General features: G+C 42.0%; 1 protein-coding gene across 20 annotated transcripts in view; it reads right to left on the minus strand.

Annotated features, from left to right (window-relative positions):
- Window positions 1-16072, minus strand: part of ATP2B2 (ATPase plasma membrane Ca2+ transporting 2) — a 714211-nt gene that overhangs the window by 289167 nt on the left and 408972 nt on the right. The window lies entirely within an intron of this gene.

Raw genomic sequence — 16072 nt, forward strand, 5'->3', positions numbered from 1 at the left:
CAAGTCCTCCTTTTCTTTTTTCAGTTGAGCATGAGGACCACCACAGAGATCAAACAGCTAGAAAACTAAATCATAACATGACTGCTAGTTTCTGGTCTCTTTTCTCCTGTATGTTTATAAATCTTTTAAAAGCTTAATGTTTAAGTCTAACAGCATCCTTTCCATCTAACTTTTACTGTGGCTTTCATCTCTCTTCTTCCCCACTATGTTTTTAATGTGTTTTAGTTCTCTTCTAACTGACATTCTTCCACTGCCTTTTTTCTTCTGCTGTTGTAAGGTATTAACTCTCCATCCTTTGCTTTGTTTCTCCAATAAATGTTTTGCTTTTTCCCTGTCACTCTCCTAGAGGGTCTCACTTCTTGTGGGCTTTCCCTTTACCCACTTCTTTTCCTGTTCTTCCCCTTCAGATTTGATGCCAAAATCCACACAGAACTCTGCCTTTAAGGCCTATCCTACTGCAGCTTTCTCTACCGCTACCATTTGGTGTTCCTTCTCCCCAGACCACTACTATAATGCATCTCTCATTCATTGCTCTTGTGGATATGGCTGACGGTGAGGAAGCAGCACTGCCTGGGGTGGGCCGGTAATCTGTTGCTGTTAGGCAGAAGCAGCCAAGACACAGTAATTGGATTACAAGGGATTGCAGGAATGGTGACTCATAAGTAAAGCAGGAGTAGCCAGAGCTAAATATGATCTCAAGAAATACTCCATATTCAAAACACTGGGAATGTCAATGCTGGAGCTTACCACCCAGCTGCAGTTAATATCAAAGTACTTCTAGTTTATAAACACCACTTGACTACACAAAATGACAATGTACAGGCACATTCTCTGCAATAACTGGTACATGCCTCGGAGTTAATTTACTAGGTTTGAATGACATTAATTAGAAGTAGTTAAAAACAAATGACATCTCAAAGACTTGACACAATAAGCACTGCTGTCTAGTGCCAGACATTTGTTCTGCTTATTCAAGTACACATAGTACTTATGATGATTTCAGCGTACAGTGGCACCTTTCATAAGGCAAATAAAGTCACCAGACAGACATAAGTGACAAATATATGAAGCACTGCATGGAAGTAGAATGCATAATATGTTACTAAATGCTATTTAAAGCCTAAGGCCTGAGATTTGAATACCAAAAGTGTTGAATGTTCTTTCTTCCAAGAATGAGGATAAAAAGATGGCCTCCTTATTTATTGTGACATTTCAAAGTAGTAGTAAAAGCCCTTCACTGCAAACCTTCAAAAAGCAAGGTTTATAATCTATATAATCTATATATCTCAGAATTTCCCCTTTATGACTGTGGTTATATGCACAAAATTGTGCTTACAACAAAATTGCAGTATACCACCAGTGTTGGTATAAAGTTAAGAGTAGGATATCTGAGGTTTCCAATAAAGACAATACTCAAGTTTACAATAACCCGAATAGGCTGCCCTTTACTTTGATAGTTTGTTAGTGTGTGTGAAATACAAAGAGCCTTCTAAAGTACAAAGAAGAAATTCTTATTAGATGGAGACTGGGTATGTTGGAATCCCTTCATAACCATTTCTGCTTACTGTGGCTATACTGTAGACCAGTGGTTCTCAACCAGGGGTACGTGTACCCCCTGTAGACCAGTGGTTCCCAACCGGGGTAAGTGTACATAGAGGTCTTCCAGGGGGTACATCAACTCAGAGCATAAGCTCAGATAGTTGCCTAGTTTTATAACAGGCTACATAAAAAGCACTAATGAAGTCAGTACAAATAAATTTCATAGACAAAGATTTTATACTGCTCTGTATACTATACACTGAAATGTAAATAAAATATTTGTATTCCAATTGATTTATTTTATAATTATATGATAAAAATCAGAAAGTAAGCACTTTTTCAGTAATAATGTGCTGTGACACTTCTGTATTTTTAGGTCTGATTCTGTAAGTTTTTACTTGAGGTGAAACTTGGGGGTACAAGAGACAAATCAGACTCTTTAAAGGGGTACAGTAGTCTGGGAAGGTTGAGAGACACTGCTATAGACAGTAACCACAACTTCCAGTGTTGCCTGGCTCCAAAATGTCAGACACACAACCATCAAATGTGCCTGGAAGTAAGCAAAAAAGCAGCAAATACAGAATCTTGCTTCATCATGAGATTGGTCTTGAAGAGATGAGAAATGTGGTGGGGCACAGAGTGAGCATTTCAGACAGCCTCAATTAAACAAACCCATCGGGAGATGCAGCTCCATTAAAAGCAGCAACAACCAATTCACTAAATCCTTCTTTGACCTATTACCTGTTTCTAGCTCCCCGTTACCCTTTCACATCTCTACTCTTCTGTTCCATTTTAAGGTATCCATTACTCTCCACCCAATACTGAGGTATTACTTTTAAAACCCTTGGTGCTATGAATGAAGTAATTATTCTCTGTGAAATGTGATTTCAGACATATGACAAAATGCTTTCTGAAGTCTAACTTCAACACTGAAGTTACATGGAAGTGAAGATCAGGGACTTGTTTCTAGTCAAACTCCCAAGTGAAAATCTATTACAAGTACTCCTTTTCTTATTACTTTACTGCAGCCAAAATTTTCTAACAACCTGATCAGTGCTAAAGAATAAAGTTGGATAGCAAATGACTGCATACATAACTAAAGAATTAACCTTTCCCAATGAAGGCTTCTTTGTTGCACAGTGTCTTGGATAAATTATTTCCCATGAGAACACTACAGGAACAGGTCTGCCAACCACAATAAAGATTCTAGAAGTGGGAGTGAATCTACTAACCACTCTCTATTGTATTAGGTGTGGAAGGTCACTGGATTCCCCATTAGAAATGGGGAGGGGGTTTGAGTCTCTTGGAGAAGCTTCTCCATGGATCTGCTTAAGTAGCTGAACTTTACGGGTCTGTCTTCACTGTGTTAAAAGACCCGCAGCTGGGCTCGGGTTCATGGGGTTCCCGCTGTGGGACTATACAATTGCAGTGAGACCCTGTGAGGAGGGAGGTTCTCAGAGCCCGCCAAGCCCAAACATCTACACTGTAATTTTATAAACCCACTCTGAGACTCAGGGCTGTGGATTTTTAAATCACAGTGCAGATGTACCCACAGATGCTTATTTAAGATAATAAATGCAGAAACTTTGAGGTTATTCCCTCACTGGCTTTACAGGTACATGTATTTTAGCAATACAGACAATGAGGTTTGGGTGTTTTATATACATTGGTATTTTAGCATCACTGCAAAAAGTTCTACCACCTGACGCAATGTTACAATGCAATATGAGACAGAGAACATAGTCTGGCCTTTTTCATTTTGTCCTCAAGTCTCAGAGCAAGAAGGTTTTTGTTGAATGCCTGAAAACTGAAGCAGTTTTACCACCCTAAGTAAAATATTTATATAGAAATAATGTAAAATGTGCTTACTGCAACTTTTTGTGGGGGGTCTTTTTTTGACTGGCTGGAAGAAAAGAGAATGTTGCCCCCTTTGATTTAGTTGGGGTCGGTCCTGCTTTGAGAAGGGGGTTGGATTAGATGATCTCCTGAGGTACCTTCCAACCCTGATATTCTATGATTCTTTAAGGGCTACTCTTGCATCTGGTAACAGAGGTGGAGGAAGGGGGAAGTTTACCTATATGGGAAGCAGCATATCTCCTTGAGTACAAACACACTTGAAAGTACTTGCATTTACTGTAGTAACTTGTAACAGAAAATGAGTATCAAGTACACAATCTTCCCAAAGAGATGCTGTTCTGTGGAGTACAAATTCAAAACCTTTCTTTTGCCAATTTTATCTTAGGGAATTGCATCAGCTCACTCACAATGTCTCAGAAACAAACATTTCTGTCCACCCTTCCATTTCACCCTAAAGCTGTAATCTTTTCATATTCTTTAATAAAGCATTTAAACAGACAGTAGCACTTCCACATTTTACAGTGTAAACATACATAAGTGGTATCCTGTGATAGTATCAGACTTCCCAATAAATAACCTTTCAGTTCAGGGGTCTCAAACTCTAATGCCACATGAGGACTAGTACATTGGCTGAGGGCCGCACCACTGACCACCCCCACACCCGCTGCCCTGGCCCCACCCCCACTCCATCCCTTCCATGAGGCCCTGCCCTGCCCCTTCCTACCCCTTCCCCGAAATCCCCACCCCAACTCCGCCCCCTCCCTGCCCCCAGGGGGTGCAGGGTGCGTCAGGGGGCTCAGGGCAGGAGGTTGGGGTGCAGGATGCAGGAGGGGGCTCAGGGCAGGGGGTTGGAGTGCAGGAGGGATGCGGGGTGTGGCAGGGGGTTCAGGGCAGGGGGTCAGGGTGCAGGAGGGGTGCCGCGGCCAATGGGAGCTTCGGGTGAGGTACCTGGAGGAGCGGCCAGGGCAACACACAGACACCTGTCGCCCACCCCCACCCCCCAGGCCGCTTCCCGGAGCGGCATGGGGGCAGGGCAGGCAGGCAGGCGGGGAGCCTGCCCTGCCCCCGGTGCGTGCCAGGCCGGAGCCGCTCTAGGTAAACGCTGGGGGGGCCGTGGGGAGCTGGCAGGCCGCAGAAAATAACCCCAAGGGCCGCGTGTTTGAGACCCCTGTTTTAATTCAAATGGCACTTTCCCAAGATACTTATAGCAACTGTTATCCTACAACCCCCTCAAAAATGGTTCTGCAGTGAAAAAGGAGAATGCCACTGCTGCTGCTTCTGTAGTTTACATAACACAGTGCCAAGCGAGTGCTCTGTGCTCATGTTTTGTTGATGAACCATTTGCTGGTAAAGGACCTTGTTTTTTTAATTTGCTTTCACAAACAACAGCATCTCCCTTTCAGGGTGTAAGACTTATGGAAAAGGAAAAGAATGTTAAGTTTGCCCAGCTAAAACAAAAAAATGTCAGCAGAAGTTACAGACAAACTCTTACACCTACACAAGCTAGGCCTCACTGCCCAGCTGTTATAGATTCAGCAATATAAAAGCGAGCATTTTCACATATATTTTTAAGACTACTTAGGCATTATTTATGTGGGCTATGGCCAAGGTAATATTGCTGCAGGAACCCTTAATTTAGGAACACTCTTGAGTACTGACATTTTAAGGGGCAGATTCTGCTCAGAATTAAGCCAAAGTAAATCTGGCATTATTGCATTAATGATAAGAGAATTACTCCAAGATTGTACAAAGGTATCTGAGAAGATGGTTATCTTAGTTCATGAAATTTAAAGATTGCGGTGTATTCTTCAACACTTTCTGTTGTGGCTTCTGAAAAAGTTCCCAGATCATTAGATCAGAGGCTCTAGTCAGCCTTTGGAAACAAAGCTGTAGAATTGCTTACGCAATCATACACCATGATTATATGCAGAAATGGTCAGATGCATTTAACTGGCCTCTCTACTTGTATAAACCCTTTGCTGAATTCTTTCTGATTCGACTCCATTGAAGTCAATGATGTCAAGACACCAGATAATGAGGCACCCAACCATCATAATACATGTGCGCGCACCAGTCAGGTGATCAGCCTATACTTGCATTATTTGTAGGCTTGGCAGAATTCACTTTTTATTTTTGTTATAATTTCAATAGAGAGTATCATTGTTTATTTTGAAGCAATTTTTTTCAATTTTTATTTATTTAAATTTTCACAGTTGTGGAAAATTATTGGGGGTGGCCAGACAATGGAGGGAACATTAATTAGGAATAACAGCAGACATGTAGATTCAAAAAATTAAAGCTTTATAACCAATAAAACACAAATTGTCAACATCACGTGTTGCTGTCTTCTGAACAAAATGGTCTTCAGAACAGGGTTAAGTGTTTCTATTGTAAAAAACCAAAACCACAAGTAATGGCACATCACTGCCTCAACATTTTCAAAATAGTTTCAAGACACTGAAAAATTCAACTCAAAACTAGAAATTCTCAGAATTAGCGAGCAATGCAAAATTGGGGAAAATGGGAACTCTACTGCTCCCTACAAATTCAACTGGAGAAGTCAGTACTAGCAATCCCTATAATAAGGCATAACAGCACAATTTAAAGCAATCTAATGTAATCAGTAGAACTTCTAGGCAAGATTGTCATATCACAATGCTCTATGGTTTGGTTTTTATTTGCAATTATCTAAAATGAAAATTTCAAGTATTACAGGACAATCACAGGAAATTCTTTAAATCAACTGCCGCATAAGCCAAATTAGATAGAAAATGAAAATATGCAAGTGAGAAAGGAGACAAGCTGAGGAAAAAGTGAGGGGGTAGACAAAAAAGGAGGAATGGTTCATTGTTTAGAGCAGAAGCCTAGGACTTGGGAGACCCAGTTCAATTTCCTGCTCCATGACAGACTTCCTGTGTGACCTTGGGCATGCCACTTAGCCTCTTTGTACCTCTGTTCCCCATCTATAAAGGGGGGAAAATAGCCCTTTCCTAATTCACAGGGCTATTGGGAGGATAAATACATTACAGATTGTGAGGTGCTCTGCTCACATAGTATTGCAACAGGGGCCATATGACTACATTAAAAAAGAGGTCAGTCCTGGAGTAAACAAAATTCCAATTTGCCTAATGATCATGGAGTTCTGAAGTTGCCATGCAGAAAACATGTGGAAACAGGGTCTTCTATGCCCATACTATGTATATACGCCACTATAAGTACTAGGGGCACAATTTGCCCATAACTGCATAGCAACAGCAGCTGACCTAAGCATTCTCTCCAGCCCTATGCTGATGCTTCTGTTCCCCAGGGCAGAGCTCAAATCCTAGGGAACCTTGTTCCTCAATTTGCTCCAGTACTGAGTGACTTGAGCAGTGGTCCCAGAGAATGGAGCAGGGGGCCTGAATAGGGTTGCCAATTGTGGTTGGATGTATTCCTGGAGATTTCATCACAAGACATAATCTTTAATTAAAGATTAATCTTCTGGTCCTGGAGACTCCAGGACAACCCTGGAGGGTTGGCAACCACAGGCCTGAATGGTAAATGGTCATAGTAATGAAATTCTGCAGATGGAAGGCAACATTGGGCAGTATAATTTGGAAGAATAAGATGAGGTTTGCCAATTTTGTTCCTGGCTCTGTCTCTAGATTATTATGCGGTCTTAAAGCCCCTTTACCTTTGTCTGTTTCCCTTTTCATAAAATGGAACTATTACTTCTAACCACCTCTCAGGGGTATTAGGTGAAGTCATGTTTGTACACTGCTTCTAACAGATGAAAAGCATTATAGCTGTTCCCAGCTTCCTATCATAACATAAGAAAAGCTACTGGAGACTTTTTAAGCAACGGTAAACAATTTACTTAACACGTTGCAAAGAATTGTACAGATAAGTGTTGCTACCTTGGCTCCAAGTGCAGTAGAAACCTGCTTCTGCTGATAAGGCTTATTGCCTGGTGACTCCCCTCATATAAAACACTATGGTAACTTTGGTTCATACAATCGTTACAAAGAGCTATAAAATGATCATTATTATAGGGGAATGGGGCAGTAGAACCAGGGAGGGGGACTGGAGGGAGCTAGCACCCCCACAACAGAAATATTGTGGGGACTCTGCCCCTGCGTAAATTCACACATCCCCAAGAGAGAGAAGGAGTGCGACCGCCACAGCTCCTGACCTCAGGCCAGGGAGCAGGATCCAGGGGTGCTGGAACAGGCCCAGGAGCAAGCAGGAATCCTTGGGACCCTCCTTACCAGCCTGGAGCTGGCTACTGCTTCCACCTAGCTTGATACATCCCCTCACTCCCACTCCTATTGTTTTCACCCACCCCCTCCATTCGCAGGGAGCTTCTGGCCCCAGTTAGGGGAGAGTAGGCAACAGACTAAGAAATATGAATAATTTGGCATGCAAATGTCCATTCAGAAATCTATGTACTTTCAATCTTGGGTACAAAAGTGGAACACAGGAAGGCTTGAGGGTAAATATCTTTTAATTAGTAATTAATTAGTAATGGCTTAAAATATTAAAACGCAGTTGCCTTTGACAAGTCTACATTTACCAAGTTTTCATCATACCACAGCAGATGCTACATGTCACACTCTTTGGGTAGATTACCCGCTCTGAGTTTCCCCCTTGTACCCCTTTGAGTTACATGCCCTCGCCTCCACTTTTCTTTGGGGTAAGACTCATAATATGATCACATTCCGACTGAGTCTCCGGGTTACACCTCCTGGTAACCAGCTGTGACACCTAACAGGCCCCGTACTGCAAGAGTTTTCCTTCAGGAACCTGTGAACAGTAACCTTTGCAGAGACACAAAAGCACCTTCTTCAAAGCAAAGTATGATTTATTTGCCAAAAAGCACTCAGAAATGGATTTAAAACAACAGATCTATACGCAAGCTGCTACACTTGGCATTTCCCCTTGTTAGACATAATTTAACCTTGGTGCACTGCCTTTTCTTTTGGGGAGCAAATTACACTCTGCTTGCTGCAGACCCTCACTCAAAGTCAGTCTGTCAACCTGCTGCAGCTGACAACTTTTCTTCTTCTTTCCGCAGGGGAAAATCTATTAACTGATCTGCGCATTTTGATCTGCAGGCTTTCACCCCAGCAAAACAGCTACATCACCAGGTGTGGGGCTAAGGAGTTGTCTCTTAACAGCCGCAAGAGTGGCTGTTGTGTTTGAGTGTGTGTAGGGATGCTCCTGATATAGGCCATTGGGTTGCCTTTCTTGCTTGATTTCCCTAACAGTTGCTTGATCCAACTCCACAGTGAGTAACCCACCATAAACACAGACAGAGAAGTTTGCCCCACCTTCACAAAAGATGTTCTCCACATTACATATTCGGGGACACTGCTGAACCAGTATCTCCAATGCCAGAGTACTAAACTTAAACTTTTCAATGGCAACCTACTACAAAGATGGATGACTTGAGACTATTTAAGTGATGGACAATTATTTCATTTTTAACACGTTAAGTCAAAAGAGCTAAATCAAGTAAAACTAAGCTCAAAATCTTCTTCTACTAAGTTTGAGGCTGACAGAACAACCTGACAATTAACATTAAGCGTACCTGAGACAAACAGTATGTTAAAATACTAAATGTGGATAGAAATTCTAAGCACACCTATGGAGCTATAAAAATGTGTTGTATTTCTTAAAGGAATTTTTAAAACACCTATTTTAAAAAAAATAAAATTTAGGGTGTGACAAAACATTTCCCTAACTGATTGGTACAGTAAAGGATCAATATTCTTTCTATCTCAAATAATTTCCAATCAATTAAGAGCTATTGCACTCCATTTCATACTGATCATTAACATAAGTACAATAGGTGCTAAGGGCTGTCCAAAAGCAAGTTTGATTGAATGTATTTCCCTTTTTAGTGAATTTTCATGACACCTGAAATAGTGAGATTTCCATTCTGGAAAATAAAACAGAAGGCAGAACATTAAGTTTGAAACAAAGTCAGACGAAACAGAACAGACTGTGATGGGTTTGGTCACAGAGATCCCCTTGAGACTGTCACCTGATGTGCTGAGACTACCTCTGAGCCTGTTTTCTCTGCCAGTTTGGGCCTCCAGAACCCTGCCTTGTCGAGCCAGACCCAGGGTCTGAACCACATCCCCCAAACCTGCAAACTTAACTGAAAACAGCTTAAAATGTGCTCCTGTCTCCAGCACCCAGATACTCAGTTCCCAAATAAATCTGTTTTACTCTGCATACATCTTATACAGAGTAAAATCATAAATTCTCCATCCTCTATAACACTTATAGAGAGATATGCACAGCTGTTTGCTTCCCAGGCATTAATTACTTACTCTGGGTTAATTAAAAAGCAAAAGGTCATTTTATTAAATATAAAAAGTAGGATTTTAGTGGTTCCAAGTAATAACAGACAGAACAAAGTAAGTTACCAAGCAAAATAAAACAAAACACGGAAGTCTAAACCTAATAAATTATGAAACTGATTACAGATGAAATCTCACTCTCAGAGATGTCCCAAAAAGCTGCTTTCACAGACTAGACTCCTTCCTAGTCCGGGCCCAATCCTTTTCAGACCAATGTTTTAGTTTATGGCCTGGGTCCAGCAATCACTCACACCCCCATAGTTACTGTCTTTTGTTCCAGTTTCTTTCAGGAACCTCTTTGGGGTGGAGAGGCCATCTCTTGAGCCAGCTGAAGACAAAATGGAGGGGTTTCCAGGGCCTTTTATATTTTCTCTCTTGTGGGCAGAAACCCCTTTGTTCTCCTGTGCAAAATCACAGCAACAAGATGGAGTTTGTAGCCACCTGGGCAAGTCACATGTCCATGAATGATTCAGCTTTTTGCAGGCCAATGCCATTGTTTACATGTTAGTTTGAACGTTCCCAGGAAAGCTCAGATGTGGACTGGTGTCTCCCAAAATCTACTGTCAGTTAAGTGTTTCTTGATTGGGCACTTACTGAGAATAGTCCTTTCTCAAGAAGCTGACCAAATACTTCACTGAGGCTACTTAGAATCAAACATATTGAGCTACAAGTACATATCCAATATTCATAATTTCAAATACAAAAATGATACACACATACAGACTGCATAATCATAACCAGCAAACTACAACCTTTCCATAGACGCTCCACTTGACCTCCTCTGTACAAGATCTGGGGCAACCATAGGACCCTGGTTGCAACAATGATCTATACAGTCACAGTTCATATCAACATCACGCAGACATTCTTAGCAATAATTTCAATATGCTTATGTGATATAACACTGCTTTTCAAAAGACTATATTTTGGTATTCTAGCTTATGTGCACCTACAAAATTTCAGACAACACTATATCTCTTTAGGTAGGTGATTTAATAGGAAGATGAGTGCCAATATAGATCATAACTATGTCCAATTGCAAGCAAACCCTTTAGTTATTCCGGTTCTCAGGTATAGCAGTACCTCTAAACTGGACTTCAGACTTCCCTTGTTCTAAGATTGACTTATGAGGAGAGGCTGAGGGAACTAGGATTGTTTAGTCTGCAGAAGAGAAGAATGAGGGGGGATTTGATAGCTGCTTTCAACTACCTGAGAGGTGGTTCTAGACTATTCTCAGTGGTAGAAGAGGACAGGACAAGGAGTAATGGTCTCAAGTTGCAGTGGGGGAGGTTTAGGTTGGATATTAGGAAAAACTTTTTCACTAGAAGGGTGGTGAAACACTGGAAGGCGTTACCTAGGGAGGTGGTAGAATCTCCTTCCTTGGAAGTTTTTAAGGTCAGGCTTGACAAAGCCCTGGCTGGGATGATTTGATTGGGGATTGGTCCTGCTTTGAGCAGGGGGTTGGACTAGATGACCTCCTGAGGTCCCTTCCAACCCTGATATTCTATGATTCTATGATAAGGCAATGACCATCTCTGCTATGATGAGCTAGAGTTGGAACAAAGCATGGTTGCATTTACCTTTTGTCATTTCCAGGCAGACATATCTGTATTAAACTGTCTACAAGTCAGCAATTTTAATCTTTTCCAAAATCTGGGAAACCGGTGTTAGAATACGTATACAAATATTTTCCCAGAGAGCTTGAAAATAACCACTATCTTTTATAGACAGCAACTCCTTTCAAAGAAATCTGCTCAATTGCCAAGGCCTGTCCTTATTACGTGGCAGCTAGGGGTATGATGAGATGAACTCTGTCACTGAAACTACTGAACAAACTCAACTAGTACATACAGTACACGGTGATCTGCTTTGGAATACCTACATTCTATATATCAGGGGGTTCACGTGCTGATCTGTATACGGTGTAGTAGCAAAACTACAGTAGATCGTATAAAAATTTCATCTAAGATTCAAACTTTCTTTCCATTAATTGTTAATTTATTACACCAAGCTAGGTTGTGCCTTTAGGCACAGTTCCTTCCCTGCTCCCTTCTTTCCCCAGGATGGAAGTAAGCTAGTGTAGACCTTTAAAGGGTTTCACTTACTTCTTTCACTTGCTCAGCTACTCTGGCCAATGAGTTGTAGGAGTAGAGCGCAATCAAGCTCCGCCGCCTCCCGGCTGGAGAAAGGCCCAGAGAGTAGATGTGCTCTGCACCAGACCTATATCCATGATCTGGGCTTTTCCCCAGCCGGGAGGTGGCAGAACCTTGATTGCACTCTACTCCCACATTAAGAAAGGGATAGATTAGACAGAAAATATCATAATGCAGCTATATAAATCCATGGCATGCCCACTTCTTAAATACTGTATGCAGATGTGGTCGCTCCCATCTCAAAAAAAATATACTGGAATTGGAAAAGGTTCAGAAAAGGCCAACAAAAATTATTAGGGGTATGGAATGGCTTTGGAACGTATGAGGAGAGATTAATACGTATGACGAGAGATTAACGTATGAGGAGAGATTAATAAAACTGGGACTTTTCATCTTGGAAAAGAAATGACTAAGGGGCGAGATATGATAGAGATCTATAAAATCATGACTGGTGTGCAGTAAGTAAATAAGTCAGTGTTATTTACTCCTTCTCATAATACAAGAATTAAGGGTCACCAAATGAAATTAATAGGCAGAAGGTTTAAAACAAACAAAAGGAAGTATTCCTTCACACAACGCACAGCCAACCTGTGGAACTCCTTGCCCGAGGATGTTGTGAAGGACAAGACTATAACAGAGTTCAAAAAAGAACTAGATACATTCACGGAGCATAGGTCCATCAATTGCTATTAGCCAGGATGGGAAGGGATGGTGTCCTTAGCCTCTGTTTGCCAGAAGCTGGGAATGGGCAACAGGGGATGGATCACTTGATGATTACTGTTCTGTTCATTCCCTCTGGGACACCTGGCATTGGCCACTGTGAGTAGACAGACCTTTGGTCTGACCCAGTATAGCCGTTCTTATGTACTTATAGATTCATAAATAGTTAGGTCAGAAGGAACCATTATGATCATCTAGTCTGACCTCCTGCACAACACAGGCCACAGAATTTCACCCACCACTCCTGAGAAAAACCTCTCACCTATGTCTGAGCTACTGAAGTCCTCAAATCGTAGTTTAAAGACTTCAAGGAGCAGAGAATCCTCCAGCAAGTGACCCGTGCCCCATGCTACAGAGGAAGGCGAAAAACCTCCAGGGCCTCTTCCAATCTGCCCTGGAGGAAAATTCCTTCCCGATCCCAAATATGGCGATCAGCTAAACCCTGAGCATATGGGCAAGATTCACCAGCCAGATACTACAGAAAATTCTTTCCTGGGTAACTCAGATCCCATCCCATCTAACATCCCATCACAGGCCATTGGGCCTATTTACCATGAATATTTACAAAAAGAAAAGGAGTACTTGTAGCACCTTAGAGACTAACCAATTTATTTGAGCATAAGCTTTCGTGAGCTACAGCTCACTTCATCGGATGCATACTGTGGAAACTGCAGAAGACATTATATACACAAAGACCATGAAACAATACCTCCTCCCACCCCACTCTCCTGCTGGTAATAGCTTATCTAAAGTGATCACTCTCCTTACAATGCGTATGATAATCAAGTTGGGCCATTTCCAGCACAAATCCAGGTTTTCTCACCCCCCCCCCCTTTTCCAAAAACCACACACGCAAACTCACTCTTCTGCTGGTAATAGCTTATCCAAAGTGACCACTCTCCTTACAATGTGTATGAAAATCAAGGTGGGCCATTTCCAGCACAAATCCAGGTTTTCTCACCCCCATACACACACAAACTTGACGGCTTGTAGTCCATCTTAGTGTGGAATGTTGGTGTAGAGGGCTTCTACATCCATAGTGGCCAGGATGGTGTTATCAGGAAGATCACCGATGTGTAGAAGCCCTCTACACCAACATTCCACACAAAGATGGACTACAAGCCGTCAAGAACACTATCCCCGATAATGACACGGCTAACCTGGTGGCTGAACTTTGTGACTTTGTCCTTACCCATAACTATTTTACATTTGGGGACAATGTATACCTTCAGATCAGAGGCACTGCTATGGGTACCCGCATGGCCCCACAGTATGCCAACATTTTTATGGCTGATTTAGAACAACGCTTCCTCAGCTCTCGTCCCCTAACGCCCCTACTCTACTTGCGCTATATTGATGACATCTTCATCATCTGGACCCATGGAAAAGAAGCCCTTGAGGAATTCCACCATGATTTCAACAATTTCCATCCCACCATCAACCTCAGCCTGGTCCAGTCCACACAAGAGATCCACTTCCTGGACACTACAGTGCTAATAAACAATGGTCACATAAACACCACCCTATACCGGAAACCTACTGACCGCTATTCCTACCTACATGCCTCCAGCTTTCACCCTGACCACACCACACGATCCATCGTCTACAGCCAAGCTCTGCGATACAACCGCATTTGCTCCAACCCCTCAGACAGAGACAAACACCTACAAGATCTCTATCAAGCATTCTTACAACTACAATACCCACCTGCAGAAGTGAAAAAACAGATTGATAGAGCCAGAAGAGTTCCCAGAAGTCACCTACTACAGGACAGGCCTAACAAAGAAAATAACAGAACGCCACTAGCCGTCACCTTCAGCCCCCAACTAAAACCCCTCCAACGCATTATAAAGGATCTACAACCTATCCTGAAGGATGACCCAACACTCTCACAAATCTTGGGAGACAGGCCAGTCCTTGCCTACAGACAGCCCCCCAACCTGAAGCAAATACTCACCAGCAACCACATACCACACAACAGAACCACTAACCCAGGAACCTATCCTTGCAACAAAGCCCGTTGCCAACTATGCCCACATATCTATTCAGGGGACACCATCACAGGGCCTAATAACATCAGCCACACTATCAGAGGCTTGTTCACCTGCACATCCACCAATGTGATATATGCCATCATGTGCCAGCAATGCCCCTCTGCCATGTACATTGGCCAAACTGGACAGTCTCTACGTAAAAGAATAAATGGACACAAATCAGATGTCAAGAATTATAACATTCATAAACCAGTCAGAGAACACTTCAATCTCTCTGGTCATGCAATTACAGACATGAAGGTCGCTATCTTACAACAAAAAAACTTCAAATCCAGACTCCAGCGAGAAACTGCTGAATTGGAATTCATTTGCAAATTGGATACTATTAATTTAGGCTTAAATAGAGACTGGGAGTGGCTAAGTCATTATGCAAGGTAGCCTATTTCCCCTTGTTTTTTCCTACCCCCCCCCCCAGACGTTCTGGTTAAACTTGGATTTATGCTGGAAATGGCCCACCTTGATTATCATACACATTGTAAGGAGAGTGGTCAGTTTGGATGAGCTATTACCAGCAGGAGAGTGAGTTTGTGTGTGTATGGGGGTGGGGGGGTGAGAACACCTGGATTTGTGCTGGAAATGGCCCACCTTGATTTTCATACACATTGTAAGGAGAGTGGTCACTTTGGATAAGCTATTACCAGCAGAAGAGTGAGTTTGTGTGTGTGGTTTTTGGAAAGGGGGGGTGGGTGAGAAAACCTGGATTTGTGCTGGAAATGGCCCAACTTGATTATCATACACACTGTAAAGAGAGTGGTCACTTTGGATGGGCTATTACCAGCAGGAGAGTGGGGTGGGAGGAGGTATTGTTTCATGGTCTCTGTGTATATAATGTCTTCTGCAGTTTCCACAGTATGCATCCGATGAAGTGAGCTGTAGCTCACAAAAGCTTATGCTCAAATAAATTGGTTAGTCTCTAAGGTGCCACAAGTACTCCTTTTCTTTTTGCGAATACAGACTAACACGGCTGTTACTCTGAAACATGAATATTTAATTACCAAAACCATGTTATCCCATCATATCATCTCCTCCATAAACTTATCGAGTTTAATCTTAAAGCCAGACAGATCTTTGGCCCCCCTGCTTAGCATTTGTCACTATTTTACCTCTTAAAAAGAAAAAAATCTTTCATACTCAGGATTTCATAGCTCTGTTCATAGCTTTGAATTCAAATTATAGATCAACCCAATGGTGAGAATTTGTGGGGTTTTGAAACAAATTTTGAAAAGTAAGTGATCTAAAGATGAAGCTTCACTGTCATAAGAAACTGATAAAGCTCTGAATCTTGAACAAAACAGTACTGCATTCTCACCACAGAAAAGGATAACTTGATTCAGTAAGAATTTTAAGCAAAGTGTTAAAAGTTAGTTTTTACCCAAGCTGATTAGTAATAAATGCATGTTGC

This window comes from Natator depressus, chromosome 7 (genome assembly GCF_965152275.1).
Source record: "Natator depressus isolate rNatDep1 chromosome 7, rNatDep2.hap1, whole genome shotgun sequence".
Classification (NCBI taxonomy): domain Eukaryota; kingdom Metazoa; phylum Chordata; order Testudines; family Cheloniidae; genus Natator; species Natator depressus.